The sequence below is a fragment of the Anastrepha obliqua genome, chromosome 1 (assembly GCF_027943255.1).
Source record: "Anastrepha obliqua isolate idAnaObli1 chromosome 1, idAnaObli1_1.0, whole genome shotgun sequence".
Taxonomy (NCBI): domain Eukaryota; kingdom Metazoa; phylum Arthropoda; class Insecta; order Diptera; family Tephritidae; genus Anastrepha; species Anastrepha obliqua.
The window spans coordinates 111,415,045-111,432,232 of record NC_072892.1 but is presented as its reverse complement, the minus strand read 5'-3'; positions in this window follow the sequence as shown (position 1 = coordinate 111,432,232).

Genomic DNA, 17,188 nt, shown 5'->3' with positions numbered 1-17,188 from the left:
TTTAATATTTATGCAGAAGTCTCTCCACGATTCTCGATGGGCCCTATTGGCTGCTTTTTTCAAGGTTTTGAGAGCATCCTTATTGGCTTGCAAAGAGCAGATTCCTTTTGTTAGGTTTAGCATCGTCCTGGCGATAATCTTTCGATTCCAGTAGGCTGATTTCTTTTTGCATTAGCGCACGCGGAGGTAGAGTTAAATATTTTGGTAACAAAGTACATTAACTTTAGCTAAATTTTTCTTTTTTTGTTTATTAAGTCATGCTAAGTAACGGTAATTTTGCCACTTTTACGTGTCAAAATTTGTATAATGCCATGTTTGCTAATGATGTGTTTGTGTAATTCGCAAAATTTTTCTCCCAATCGTGACATTTTGAGGTTTTGAGGTCTTGCAAGAAATTCAAGTGACAATGTAAATATAGACCTGTTGGAGTTTAGATTTGCAAACTTTTTACTCCAAAGCGCAAACTTTGCGTTTCACTTTATATCACTTGAATTTGCTGCATGAACTGACATAATTTCAATACATTCCCACAGATTTGTAACATCATTTATCATGCAAATATCGAAAACATGATACAATTTAGTCTGGCCCCGCACCACTCTCCTCCTCCCTAATCAATGATGATGACATCAATTTGTTTACGCTTTATGTATGTATGTGTGTGTGGCAATATTGTCTGACATTAGTCTTCTATTCGACAACTTTTTACCACCTCATTACTTTCCTCCAACCGAAATTCATTCCAAAATGCGTAAAGCTACGAAAATATTAACAGTGACGCAACAAAATCAAGTAAAAGATTATATTTTTAGGTTGCTTTGGGAGGCTAAAGTTGAACTTGAATACACATTTGCAAACTGACATTTCACAAAACCCAGCCAGACAAACAAAATTACTTGTATGCACATACATAAATATATGTATAACAGTGTAGGCAGAAATAGCAATATATGAATAAGTAGACGCAAATGATGTGGCAGAAAGTATCTTCAGCAAAATGTGTTGATGGGTAGGGATGGAAATATAAACGAGCAGACGTCTAACTGAGTTGGAAAAAATACTTTCTTCGCCGTTTGAGCTCTAGTTAATAGCATGCACAAGGTGGCGCAAGGTTAATCATAATAATTGAAGATTTATAATGTATGCAAATGGCGTCGTACGTAATCACATTTGACACCTGTTGACTAGACAGCTGCAGTATGCGAACAGCCCAGCAATGGAGCGCTTAAGGGGGGACCCTCATTTAGACGGTCGAAAAATGCATCATTTTTGGGAATTTTTTTCTCAGGTAAAATAACTTCAAACGTTTTGTAATTCATAAAGTACTTTAATAAATGTCTTGACTGTCTACAAAAATTTTCGGAGAAGAAAAAAAACATTTTAAGCATGGAAATATACACCTCGTCCATGGCACCTCATTCTATCTGTGTACATTCTAGCGCTCTGAATTTTTTTCTGAAATAAAAAAACCAAATTTTTTTTAAAACTTTAGGATAATACCTTCGATGTGACATTTTGATTTTAAAAAAAAATGTCGAAATTGATATTTTTTACCCAGTTTTATGTTAAAAGTGATTTTTCATGCATAAAAATTGACTTTAAAATTACAAAAAAATATGAAAATCTTTTTTTTTTTAAAAACACTTAATGTCACATTGAAAACAATTTAATTATCTTTAAAATGAGCTATTGTAAAGCCTGATTGGTTCAATACAGCGTTCTCAATTGTGTACACAAAATCGAAAAATGATGTTTCGAGAAAAACGCGTTTAAGGTTTTGGATACAGGCGATCAGGCCACCCGTCGCGTCCTGTTAAAAATTTTGTCACTCCTTCAAAAATACAGATATCGACTTGAAATTTTGAAAGTATATTCTTAAATAGTTGTAGAATAGATTAAAATTATTTCCAAAAAATCGATTTTTTTGACCCGATAAATGAGGGTCCCCCCTTAAAGCTCAAAGCAAAGATATCCATCATTCAAAATTATTACTTTTATTAAAAAACAAATTATGCCAAAACAAACTTAGATGTATAATTTTGCGTCACCTTCTATGTATTAGTGCCTATACATATCGGTATGTGCTTTCGTATGTTTTTAGCTTAAATACTTGCTCCGGAAGTATGCACTTACGAGCATTTCATTAGTATTTACGTATGTCAGGAGGCCTTTTTATTTCGATGTTAACAAAAGTACCTATACACGCGTTTATTAAAAATGAGTTGTTACAAAGTTTTTATATTTCTTCGCCAGCTACCCCTGCACGCGACACGAAACTCGTTACTCGACTCACTCGGGTATTTGTGCTCGTGTCATCGTTGCGCTTGGGTGTCAGGTTGCCAAGTTGCTGACACGTAGAATATGATTTTAACTTAAAATGATTTCCTAACCAAAATATTGCTATATGTGCTTCTTCGAATGATTCTCGAATGACCGATAATGTTATTGGGATCCGGTAGATCGACTCATCCAAATGTGGCTCAAATTTCACTACTTACTTGGCTCACTTACATACATTCGTACATAATTGTGTTGCATATTACTGTTATTACAATTATTTTAACAGAAAATGTATAAAGAGGAAATTACGAAGGGTGTCGTAAGTGTCCTATTATTGTTTGTCAAAAACTTTAAACGGCTAAAAATATATTTGGAGGGTTTGCTAGATGCCATGCACGTCATGTTATGGATTTTCACAACATTGTTGGTTAAGGTTTCGATTCCTATCCACATTTATGTAAGCGTTAGAAACTGTATGAACAACTGATATGACAATTAGTTAATCAACTCAAATCTCTACTCAGATTAGCTGGCGCCTAATATCTTTCGTAATGACTCTCCTAAGAAGCTACGTATTTAAAATGAAATCAAGGTTAAAATTAAAAAGAACTCTGATAGCTAAAAATTGTATGATAAAAGAAAGGCACATACACTCAGCCCAACTCAGCATCAGCTTAGGTTTACATAGGAAACTGCCTTTGAATGAGGTATTGTGATGAGTAGAGGGCGTAACGGAGCCTTAGGCAGGTACCTTCATTCAGCTCAACCCAACTTCAGCTTACATCTACTTAGGGAACTGGGTTTGGACGAGGTATTGTGAAAAGTAGGGGGCATAAAAGACCCTTAGGCCAAGGTGCCAACCTCCAATTATTCTAAAGCGCTGCCCAATAACAGGTGTTATTGTTAGGATTGCGCTATCGAGAGTTGATTAACGATTTTTAATGGCCGGAATTGGATGGTTTTAATCTGGACAACGCTTATTTTCAACAAGACGGCGCTACGTGCCACACAAGCAACCAAACCATTGATCTTTTACCGGAAAAATTTCCGGACCATGTTATCTCTCGAAGAGGTGATCACAATTGGTCACCGAGATCTTGTGCTTTAACACCTTGTGACTTTTATTTTTGGGGCCACGTGTTAGAGAAGGTCTATGCCAATAGCGCGGGGTCGATTTACGACCTCAAAGATGGAATGCATGAGGCCATCGAGGACAGAGGACAACCACTTTGCAATTCGGTTATGGAAAATTGCATAAAAAGGATATTGACCTGTAAGCGCGGTCATGGTGGTCATTTGCCTGATGTTATTTTCCACTATTGACGGCATACCTTCCTCTTTTTAAAGAAATAAACATCCAATCATTTATATTAAAAAATAGCTTTTTTCTTTTAATATCAAAATAACAGCTCTTATTGGAAAACCCTTTATTATTTCCTATGATAAAAGCCTTACGCGATTTACAAATTATTTTTAATTATTTCAAAAATGTGATAGTTACCGCAGCATTAGTAAAACCAACCCCAATTTCTGGTAATTCTGTCAAAAACTGGTAAAAACATCACAACCCGAGATGACTGTCAAAGAAAAACAGAGATACAAAAAAGTACGGGAATGCGGTTCAGTTAAAACTGGTAATTCTGTCAAAACAACGAGAAGCACATCTTTTGTTTACATAAATATCTGTTACTGCAGGAGCCTAAACCTTTTTTTTATATTTGGCCCAGCTTCTATGCTATTTGCGATGTACGTCTTGATGTTTTTCCATAAAATGGAGGGACTTACAATTTTATGCCACCTACGTATGGCGGATAAGTTTATATAAGGCACGTTTTCATTAGCTGAAATACTCTATCAAAACAAGCTGTTTTCTTTAAATCTGTGTTTCATGCTCGGGCTTTTGAATCTGAATACCTGAACAGATGAGTTGAAAAACTCTAAAGCTTTTTTTACCAGTGATCTCATAGACGGTGGAATATCCTGGCGTTATGTGAATTTTTATCCCCCCAAGTAAATAAATGTAAAAAAAAAGCTTTTTATTAAGGGGGGGGGGGGGGGGGGGGGGGGTTAAGGGGGGGGCTTAATAAAAAGCTTTATTTTTTTTACATTTATTTACTTGGGAGGGGGGGGGGGGGGGCTTAATAAAAAGCTTTATTTTTTTTACATTTATTTACTTGGGGGGATAAAAATTCACATAACGCCAGGATATTCCGCCGTCTAAGGGATAAACCCTAAAAAAAACACTTTTTTCATGAATTTATTGTAGCGAAACGGTTCAAGTCAGTTCATTAAAAGTTGTTGCATATTATAAAGTAACATTTCAAGAATATTTGTTAAAATTTTCATGTAAAAATATTGCAAAATGAGCGAATGAGAGCACATTTACGTAGACGTCTTTTCAAAAATACATTTTGCAGTAGTCAGCATATCTCAGCGTAGAATCATCTGAAATCAAAAAAATCGAATAATTTAGTTAAAGTATGAGTTAAACTTCCTCCCAACGTTTATTTTGACGCTTTATTTTCATTTTCAGCCATTTGGTAGTCGTTTGAAGTAAAAAGTGATTTTTGACGAAAAAATGCCGCCATTGTGTAGGTGTAAAACCACCTTAATATAAAAAAAATGGCGAAAAAAAACGTTGGGAGGAGGTTTTTTATATGTAAAATATGTGTGCAAAATTTCAAAAGGATCGGTTGAGTAGTTTTCAAATGCCAATGACTACGCACTTTAAAAAAAAAGGTTCGAGAAAACCGCGTTTAAAGTTTGTAACGGACTACGCGTAACTGCTGAGTCTCGGCAGATGTTTGAGGAGGCTCGGCTTTATGCTCTATAACTTAAAAAGTTTTGCTCGGATTGACTTAAAATTTTAACACGGTATTTTTGAAATGTTTTACTACAATAACATGCAAAAAAAAAAAATCGATTTTTATCCCTTACCCCCCCCCCCCCCCCCCTTAATAAAACTCTTCATTAAAATACGGTTGTTTCCAACTTTTAAGACCGTTTATTCAAAAATGTTCACTTCATTAAAATCGCAATTTGACTGCGACCTATTTCAGCTAAAGTGACTTCTAGCGCCTCGTCGCTCAAATCACTCGATGAATCTATTCGTTCAGCCACGCCTGCAGCCAGTTATCCTTATAAGTTTTTATCACCTCCCTTATGCGGACATGGGATTCTCGGGGCTCGTAAAATTGACGCATTTTATAAAAACTCGCATAAAACTTCACTCTTTTCGAAATATCTTTTCTTGCTTGCATGCCTTTTCACAAATAAAAAGTTGATCATTAGAGTGCTAAAAATTGTGATACCCCTACATCATGCTTATCGAAGTATTCTAATATAACATAACTATTATATATTGGAAATGAAGAAAAAGTAAGATATAATGGATTAATATCGGTCACACTTTTCGACAAATGAATAGCAAATTCAACCTAAGCACACAACTGATATATCAGGGTCTGCAAGGGATACGGAAAGAAATTGAAACTTTCGTGCAAAATTGTCAGCAGTGTCTACCTTCTGCTACCCATTTTTTTTTTTTTTTTGTCGGAACAACTAGGAAGTGCAGCACGCAGACATTAATTAAGTCCATTGTACTACACTTGGATTCCCTTTTAATTTTCTTTAAATCTACCCGATCTCCGAAGAAATCTGAGTAGATCTTGTGGTGCCAAGGAGCCAAGTTGGTCGCTCCTTAACACATCAGTGCCAAAGGCCTCAAACTTGATTCGAGCGAAGGCGGGGCAGACGCACCGCCTCATCCTCCTCTTCACAAGCTGGGCAGAGTACACTGTCTGAGATGCCCACCCTTTCCATGTGCTTCGCCCACAGAAAGTGGCCCGTCATCAGTCCAACCAGCTGTCTGCACTCCCTTCTGCTTAATGACGGGAGGTTTTGCGACAGTCAATCGGACATGACAGGTAACATCAGTTTAGTCCACTTGCAGCCTCTCTCAGCCCATTTAATAAGATAAATTCTACGCCAGAATACCTGGATTATTATACGCTAGCAGCCTTAATAGTCTATATTTAAAAAAAATTGGAATTGGTTACTTACTATGAAACATACACAACAGATCGGTTTTAGTGGAGAGTTACTTGAGATTTTTTGAGGGTTTTTGAAGTTGCGGCCAAACCCAAACCAAACCCAGACGAAACCCAAACATACTGGGTCTGCACCGATCTCAAATAGCCCAAAAACTTGCAGTGCAAAGACGGTCTATGCAGTTTCTTCTTTATAAAAATTAAAAAAAAAATTGTCAAAAGCTATAAGAGCAAGTATTCCTGTTATTTATGGGACCTGCTTTCATTTATGTGGCTCCTTAAGCTGGCTTCGCAATAGTGCATCCTGTTATACCAGTTTTCCAAGACCCCTGATAAGGGTAACATTTCGCAAAACATCGGCACTTCACAAAAAAAGTCCAACTGTTGTGTGCTTTCATTTGCTGAGTCAATTGGAAAGTACAAAATTCTCATCAGGGTGGTGCGTAAAATTGAATTGTTCAAATATATGGCAAATCGTTGATCTAAGATTTAGTTCCACATTCTCGGCTACGGCAGCCCCATTCTCGTCAGTGCGCGAGGACTGCGAGTTCAGCTCTCACTCACCTGTTTGACAGTCTCACGAACTTCTTGCACAAACTTGCATACAGCAGTTGTGTTGGGTGCCTCATTTCAGTGAAAATTTATTTTCAATAAATACACAACAATACACAAAATTGACTTTGAAATGAAGTTTGCAACATTTCCCAACTTTGCTCAAGTGTAAAGTGCGTCATTTCGTTCCGTAAATTTCGTGCTGATTTTCTGTCTGGATTTTCTGCGGCAAAGAGCTGTAACTGTGAAAATAACAAAAAAAAAAAAAATATGTAACAGGTGGCGCTAAAGTAATCCTCCTATCAGAAAATGCTATAAATTTTGCGATTGGCCCCTAATGTCAGTTCTGTTTTGACATTTGTGTAGTAAACTCATGCGAAATACACGTTAATAAACAATGTTACGCTACACTGCTCCAGAACGCGGAATATTGCTGACTATTTATTTGACCAATAATCGGTCGGTGACTTTGGCAATACGTGAATTTCGTCGCAGATTTCCTCGCCGTCCAACGCCTACTGGTGAAACACTGCGACGTTTAGCCGCTCGCTTCGAAGAGACTGGCACAACACGAGATGCTGCCAGGCGTGGCGGACCCCGGAGTAGCCTTCTGCAGAGAATATTGCTGCTGTAGCCGAGGATGTCATGGAAATGCCGTCGACATCGACCAGACGACGTGCCTCGCAAATGGGTATCAGTCGACGGTCTTTACAGCGAATTTTGGTCCAAGATTTGAAGATGTTTCCGTACAAAGTCCAGACGGTGAATCAGCTGTTAGCTGCTGACCGCCAATCGCGTCTAACATACGTTCAAGCCATCCTTAATCACCACCAAGAGGAAGATGATTTTTCATCAAAAATAATCATGAGTGATGAGGCCCATTTCCATCTTAGCGGGTACGTAAATAAGCTAAATTTACGCTTCTGGGGCACTGAAAATCCGCGTGTAACCCACGAAGAGCCGTTACACCCGCTCAAAGTCACTGTATGGTGTGCTGTTTTCGCTGGAGGAGTCATAGGACCTTTTTTCTTCGAAGACGTCGCGGGCCAAACGGTTACTGTGAATGGTGAGCGCTACAGAACAATGATCAACGAGTTCTTTTTGCCGCAACTTGATGAGTTGGGATTGGAAAACTTGTGGTTCCAATAGGACGGTGGAACGGCACACACTGCACGTGCCACAACCGATATGCTGAAGGATGCATTTCCCGGCCGCCTAATCTCCCGTTTAGGCGATTTGCACTGGCCAGCAAGATCGCCTGATTTGACCGCTCCAGACTTCTTTTTGTGGGGCTTTTTAAAGTCGCGGGCTTATGTCAACAAGCCTCAGACTCTTGCAGCTCTTGAAGACAATATCCGTCAAGTATGTGAGGCCCTATCGCCGGAAGTTTTGGCCAAAGTGATGGAAAATGCCATAAAAAGGGCTCAAATGGCAATCAACTGTGGCGGCGGCCATTTACATGTCGTCATATACTCAACTTGATGTAAAAAAATTAAAAGAGCAAATAAAAATAATCCAGAAGAAGAATCAAAGTTTTTCATTTTTTTTTTAAATTACAGCCAAAAAACATCGCAAGGTTACTTTTGCGCCACCTTGTATATTTAAAAAATCATTTATCTAATACACCGTGTTCATGCATCGGTTACGTGAACGTACCTTCAAGACGAAGTCTTTTATATTTGGTCAAACATCCTCAATTTGTTATATTATTGTGAAAAACACCACCTGAGTAAAATGAGAAATTCATTTAATATAATAAAATCTAATTATAATAATTTTTTTTAATGTAAACCATAATTTTCGCCTGAAGTGTCGTTATAAAAAAGTTCACTTAATTAAATAATTGATTCAAAATCTAATTTTGGCAGACCCACCAGGCACACAGTGTACCTTCTTCTATGAAAAGACAAAAGTTTTCACCAAACAAAACCTATTTTCAAGTCAGAAAACACTGGTGTGAGTATTTGCAGTGTGAGAAAAATTTACCATTGGAATTTATAAATCATGACAAGACCTCGATCATGAAATTTTTTGCTCAAACAACCTTTTTTTGGTTTACTTATTCAGGATATGGAAGTTATTTCGGAGTGTTGGTGCGAAATGAACAATTGCCAACTTATCTTTTTTTGATTCTCTCCTTCGAGTCAAACCAAAGATTAAAGCTAATTCTTATTATGTAGTTAACGCCTCCCAGGCTAACTGCAAAAATAAAGAGACTCACTTTGACGAGATTCCTGAATTCCTGCTTTGTGGTGATAATGCTATTGCGTCTTAATTATTTACTTGTTTCACACTGCATAATACGAAATGATTTTCCACACATTTCAATCACACATCACATTCCATTTATTTATCGCTCGCCGTCATTCAACACTGCAGCCTCTGGCTATTCACTTCAATCCATCGAACGTCAATAAACAATACAATAAAATACATGCAGCAGCTGAATACAGCTAATCAGATCATTGCACGCCGGAAGTGCTTTTCTGTATAGAACGAATTACTCCCACTATAAATAACCAATAACAGATGAAAATAATAGGAAGACGAAAAAAAAACGCATAGCATTTCGCAAACTATTCACCAGTGCTCTTTTTTTGTTTTCTTGGTGTTCTGCATGTATTTGGTTTTTCCTGGCTATTTACTTTCCACTACTATTTGTGCTGCTGTAGTTGATGTTGGCGCAGAGCCATCAGTCAGTCAGGGCAGCAACTACCTTATACAGATTATTTAGCTACGGAGGTTTATCTGTACGAAGCATGCCCAGAGTGAGGCGCGAGGCTTTCGTTTTCAGTTGTATGGTCACTGCTGATGGATTTAATTTCAGTTCACCCACATTTCCCCCCGTCAGTCTCATTAATTTAATATAAAATTCTCTTACACAGGCTTGCATAAGCCAAGCTGAAGGGCCAAACAGGCGTGATATCAGCAAGGCAGGGAATGCCGGACCAATCTCCTGCATTTAGTAGCTTGATAGCGTTTGATTGACCGGCTAGCAAATTTATATGCCCGAGTGTTACAATAATTCACCCTCCGGCTAGGCAGCTGATATATCGTTTTATTAAGCACGCATACTTACAAATTTACAAGCGTATACGCACTACATGCGCAAATTTTTATGTGTATTTAGTAAGTATTTCTATCGTCACCCTGCAGGGAAAAGCTGAATTAGTGAACAAGATTTCTCATTCAGTACTAGTACGATTTCGCCAATTGTGAACCATTTCGCTGCTCATATCCAGAATGGTGGCATTTCTTCTCAGTGTTTAAGAGAAGAGACCCTAAGACGAAAAATATTCGTAAGCTATCACTTTCTCACATCCCTGTTGAAATTTTAAAAGCGCTTATCCAGCGCCTGTCAGAATAGAAGACCTGTAAACTTATTGCCTTTTATTGCCCTTCTTACGAGGAGCTCAATTGGGAGCTTTTTGTTCAAATGCATCCCGGGTCAATCTGCAAAAGTTGCTCCAATTTAAAACTGTCCTCTCATTGCTTGCTTTTTTGTATTTTGCGGTATAATAAGATAATCTACTTTAAGATGCTTCGATATTCAATTAAGGGCACTCATCATTTTATTTATACTCTTGCTTTTAAATTTGAAAATTTTTTTATTGCACAATTATAAAGCTAATTTTGTTGTACGCAGTCCTTGTCTGGTGGAACTAGCTGAAAAGGACGACATCAGTTAAGAAGCTGAAGAGGGTCCAAAGGTCTGCCCTCATTGGAATCAGTAAGGCGCTTCAAACCACTTCTACTCTGGCGCTTAATGATATGCTGAATGTGGTAGTGGTGGACATCGTAGGGAAAACCGCCGCTGCACGCGCCGCTGCACGCGCCGCAAACAAACGGAGGTGTTCGTTCGGTCGTTAAGCTTGACTTAAGCTACGGACACTTTAGTATTCTTAAAAACCTTGAGTTCATCTCTATGGAGCTGGATCAATATACACCCTAATTGGGTCCGCGCGGTACTTTTTCCATTGATATTTCCTCAAAGGAGGAGTGGGCCACGTGCAATATTTGGAGGCAAGGCATGGCAGACATGCTTTCGAATGGCTGGGAGTTGGACGGAAGAATAGTCCGTCTGCGAGGAGTGCCCTATCAAGTTGAAATTTAGACTTCCTGACAATTGTAGTTTTTCTAAGCAGAGGAAGTCTCAATTAATGAAGCAGTGGAATCGGTAGTTTATATATATATATATATAATGGCGCGTACACCCGTTTTGGGTGTTTGGCCGAGCTCTTCCTCGTATTTGTGGTGTGCGCCTTGATGTTGTTCCACAAATGGAGGGACCTACAGTTTCAAGCCGACTCCGAACGGCAGATATTTTTGTGAGGAGCTTTTTCATGGCAGAAATACACTCGGAGGTTTGCCGTTGCCTGCCAAGTTTTATCAAAGCCCAACGAATTAGATGGATTGGGCACGTACTGCGCATGCCGAAAGAGCGAAATGCTAGGAAAGCTTTTATTTTAACACCAATTGGAGGAAGAAAAAGAGGACGCCCACGAAAGCGATGGTTAGATGACGTCGAATCAGATCTTAAGCAAATGAACGTACACAACTGGAGAGATGTAGCCATGGATAGAATAAAGTGGAGAAAAATTGTTGATGAAGCTATGGTCCACCACGGACTGTGAGGCTAAGAAGAAGAAGAAGAAGGTTCCCAGTCACAACAGCATAGACGCTGATGAGCTAGTTAGACCCGGGAGCCTGGATTCATCACAAAACAACATTATTGCAGTTCCCTAGAGAACCTGTGGTGTGCAAAGTCCCGAGACCCTTTTGGACCAATTTCTTTCTACAGAAGCTGTCTGGAGGATTAGGTGAAATCAACTCAGCCCCTTCTTCTCAGCTACCCTACTTTCGTCGGCCAATGGCTTAGACATTTGGGCTCTCACTTTTTTGCTGCTTTCTTTTACCACCTTTTTGCTTATTTTCCTTCTGTTCTCGTACTAGTCCTCGTGCTAAACTCACTGGAAGCGTAAAATGTTCGGCAGTAGTCAATTACTCTGCAGGTTTATAATAATTCAAATAAATGCCTTGAATGGGAAATTACCTTGTCGCTGCGAATTGTTTTGATAAATGTCTTCTAATGTGCAAGACTTCAATACACTCGTACTTATAAAAATTTGTGTTCCTATGTGCGTGTGTACTTTTATTCATATATTGTACGAGTATGTTTGTGTTAATTTGTTGTGTGCGTGCGCATTCGCAGCGCTCGACTGCCTTTGAATATGAATTGATTTAGCTGACAGCGTCGGCATTGTCGTCGTAGTCGTCCTTGTGCAAAATGCCTTTGACTGTTTCAATTCAACGGCACCAACGGCCGCAACTCCAATTCATCATTGGTGGCACTCGCGCGCCCACACGCTGCGCATATGACCGTCAGTCATTGCGAGTGTACGCCTTAGAAGCGGACCCAGTGAAATCGTGCGTTTCGCATATGCTTCGTGGCTGCTCTTTATTCGTTCTTATTACTTATTCAAATATTTAGAGCTCTTTAATAAAGGGGAATTATTATTTATACTATTCGTATTATTCGACTCGCATATTTCGGCCTCTGCAAATACTGATGTTGGGGTGCTCATTTCTTTTGTATTTACTTAATTTAGCGCATTTCCTTTATTTGTTTACGCATTCGCGCATTTTGCACGCATTTCTTTCTGCATTTTTCGCCTGGTTATTCGCATAGTTGATTGATTCGATTCGTTGTGCTTTTGTTGCGAGTAAAGAATGAGGTAATTGTTTGTTGCTTTTTGTTGTTATTTGAAATAATTTATTAATTAAATATTATATTTAAATTTATTGTGAAGTTATTACTTATTATGGGTTAAATAGTTCTCAATCATTTTTATACACACACACACAAACAAACTAGATATACTACATAACGCACCTTTACAACCTCTAAGCGCTTTTTTCGAACACATTTTTTTTTGAGGTAATTTGACCAGTTTTTTCTAACTATCATTTAATTTTTTTTATTTTCGTTTTTTTTTTTATAAAAATATAATTCATTCCATGGCGGACTTTAAATATAATAAGGCAACTTTCTCTGTTCATTTGCTGACATTCGCTGCCTTATATTTTACATTGTTGCCTTTTTTCGTTGGGCTCTTCATGCATCGCTTCTTTAGAGGCATTTACATATATTTAGAAGGTAATTCCACTATTAACTTGAAAGTATTATTTGCTTGCAGAATTGTTTTTCCTTACACTTTCCGTTGAATTTTTATGAAAAAATAGTGAAATCTGTGAAATGTCATTGACTTGTGAAAAGAAAATTAAAAATGACTAAGGCAAGCTGTACAATATGTAGAAACATTTGTACTGATTCATTTATTATATTATCAACTTCTCGGAGATATTAATAGGATATGAACGAAGTAGACCTTGCACTGCATGTAAAAATCCATTTTTAATTGTGGGATGCGTTTCCGCATAAAGTATTGAAATAAAATAATGCATACGGTATAGTCGCTTATATTAGGTTGGAGTAAAATAAATCAATTATTTTCTCGGTAGATGGCTGTAGTGATCGATATCTCGTAAAGTATCGACAACAGTGACATTTCACACTTGCTCGAACAAGAACTCGAAAGAACTCCTTGAAAATGAACGTAACATTCAACTTGAAAACCCCCTCAATAGCCTAGATGTATCCTTATTCTCTGAATACTCTCTGTGGAAAGCAGCAAAACAATTCAAAGGACCAATCTTAACACAGCCAAGAAATTGGAAAATAATATGTGGGCCAAATCGGATGTTGAATGAGATCACACATTTGCTAGTCATTTATCCCGAGTCTTTACAACTACATGAAATCGAACCCTCTTTGTCCAAAAAGTCAAAGACACCCGGGAATTCATCCACCCGCCCACAAATTATTTTTTCAAAAAACAAAGTAAAATCAGCCATAAAAAGGCTCCAAACAAAGAAAGCTGCCGGATGTGATCCAATCTCTGAAGAACTACTTAAACAACTGGTCTATAAAGGAATCTCGTTTCTTACGTATATAAATAATGCTATCGTACTAACTGTACTGTTCCTCTCCAATGAAAAGTCGCACAAATAAAAAGGATTCCTAAGCAAGGAAAAAGCGCACGAAAAGTGGAATCTTATTGTCCCATTAGCTTATTGTCCATTGCTTATAAAGTTATGAATTCATTTCTCCTCAAAAGAATGATGTCCATAATTGAAGACCGAACATTAACCACAAGTCACCGATGCGGCGTCAGAAAAACACACTGCTCCACAGACTCGTAAATAGTATTTACAAAGCTATAGAGCAGGAAAAGTTTTGCACGCCCGCATTTCTCAACATATCTCAAACCTTCGACCACGTTTGCCATGACGGTTTACTCTGTAAAACTCACTCTAACCATTAATTGTTATACTCTTAACAAGTTCTACCTCAAAGACCGACACTTCTTTGTTCAACAAAATGAAGAACAGTCTGAACTCTATGAAAGTTTAATTGGCGTACGGAAATGTAGTGCAATGGGCAAAATACTTTACTTGCTTTACACACAAGATCTACCGATCACAGAGGAAACTATCGTCGAAAATTTTGCTGATGACACCGCCCTACTCGCTGTAACTCCTACCACGAAGTGCCTTCTCTAAAACTCCCGAAATTACTTGATAATATAGTTCAATGGCTAAAAGACTATAGGCTAATAAGACAAAATCTGCTCAAGTTACCTTAACTCAAACGAAACAATTACTCACCCATTCAACTCTATAATGTAATTATTCTCAAAAATAATAAGGGATCTAAAGTTTCAAGCCGACTCCGAACGGCAGATATTCTTATGAGGAGCTTTTTCATGGCAGAAATACACTCGGAGGTTTGCCATTGCATTCCGAGGAGCGACCGCTATTAGAAAAATGTTTTTCTTAATTTTGGTGTTTCACCGAGATTCGAACCAACGTTCTCTCTGTGAATTCTGAATGGTAGTCACGCACCAACCCATTCGGCTACAGCGGCCGCTTTGCAATAAAAATGGATTAAAAAATAAGTATAAAGCTTAGCACACATTTCATATTTTGGAAGGAGGCAATAACCATTCTCCGGGGTGCAATCCGTTTCCTTAGCAAATCCTGTTTTACCAAAATGGAATCTTAACGAGTGAGGGTTCTTAGGCTCAAACAATTTTATTTTTACAGACATCCATCAATTGTCTACCTACCAATGTGGGCAAAAACTGAAGGCAATGAATTCAGGGCCTACTATTCCAGTGATAGTAAATATAAGTACAGGGTTACCAATATGACGGACCCATCTGGCAACCCTGTATCTTTTGACAGACACGTCAGATCGCTAATGACATACCGCGTTGGAAGCGTCAGTCCAAGAAACAGTACACGCCACACGAGCGCTCCCAAATTGTTGAAATTTACATTCAACAAAAGAAGTCAATTGTGAAAACTCAACGTTCGTATAAAAAATTAAATAATGTGAAAAGTGTGCTTTCTAAGAACACCATTAAACGTTTGTACGAAAGAAGAGGCTAAGTCAAAACCGACCAAGGCGATCGGATGAGAATATTGCTCTTGTACGGGCCAGTGTTGAGACGTCGCCAAGGACATCCCAAAATCGCCGTTCTCAGCAGTTGGGCATTGTTCGGACCACTTTACAACGAATTATCCGCATTGATTTGCATTTATTCGCGTATAAGATTTAATTGACGCAAAGATTGTTCCCTGAGGACAAGCCTCGTCGATTGGAATGGGCCCAAAAACCACCGTCCGTCGAATATGGGCATCCCTGTATAATCATAAAATTAAAAAAAGTAAAGAAAAAAACAATATATTCTAGAGAAAAAATGTTTTCGTATAGGTTTTAGTAGGTTAGAAATCATGATAGATAAACTTATGGTAGGATTTTTTTGTTGTTGTTTAGAATTATTGTATATACACTAATTTGTCCTGCTGGTCATCGTAATCAGTTATGAATAAAAGAATGTTAAATATTGTATCTCAAGAGACTGGAAAAATTGGAAATGACTTCGAAAAATCTAAATTAAAAGAGCACTTTTTATTGATTTTACTGGTTTGGAGATACACTTCCATAAGAACAAAATAGTAGCAGTTCAAGATGGAGTGCTTCTTTCTTAATTGTTTTTTTTTTTTTGTATTCTGATGCCTAGTAATGTTGGAGATATTAAAGCTTTTAATGTCATAATCCAAATACATATGTGTATATACTCGTATAAGTTTATAAAGGGTGGTTAAATTTCAAGGGCCGATGTTGAATGTGAACCACACCTAAACGTCAACGACACCGTTGGTCTTCTTCTTTGGGGTTATTTGAAGGGAAAGGTGTACGTCGATAAGCCAGCAACAATTTAAGAGCTAAAAGATGAGATAATTCGGCACATTAAAGGCATAGAGCCTCAATTATGCCTCAGCGTCATCGAAAATTTGGACCATCGGATGGAGGTGTGCCGCGGAGGCTGCGGCGGCCATTTGGCCGATATTTTATTCCATACGTAATTGAGCCATACCAATATTATCATAATAAAGAGAAATGACAATAATTTCCTAAAAAAATTGTATTTATTCAAAATCATCACCGACCCTTGAAACCTAACTACCCTTTATTAAATTTACCAGCAGCTTGTGGGGTATAAAGAAGCCATGCAAAATAGTTAAGGCTCCGACCTCTCTAGCTGTCCGAACTAATGGTGTTCTTCTTCTGGCTTTGTGTATGCTATGCGTGCAAAATAAGTACGCATAAGTTCGATAATTAAATTTTAGCTTGTGAAGAGAACTTTCGCCTTTTGCTGCAGGCACCAGACTCTATGACCAGGCTCTATGGTGAGTAGCTCAATTCCACTCAACAAAAGCGAAATTAAGTTCTACTTCAACTCACTTCATTCTATTGTTGAGAAGTTCTGAAACTATTTGAACTACGTACATATTTACACATTTACTTACATGACATGAAGTGTAAGAATTAACATATACTTATGCGTGTTTACGTATGTATGTTTTATACAATACATGCGTGGGCAGACATGTTTGAAAGTAGGTGCTATCGCTTGACTTCAGACTTCAGCCATCTGTAGAAAGTGAGAAAACTTTTCCGAGCAGCTATAGGTGAAACACGAAACTTTCAACTTGTTTCGAAACCATGCGGACTTACTGACAAACGACTGATAGTTGCTCAATCGCTCTTTTATATATGTGTGCGTATAAATTAGTTTATATATTTGATTTTGAACGCAAAAAGCTTAATATCCCTGCAGACAAACTAAGTAGGCTTGAACTACTTTATTGGTGTGTCTGCTTTGCAGCTGAGGTAG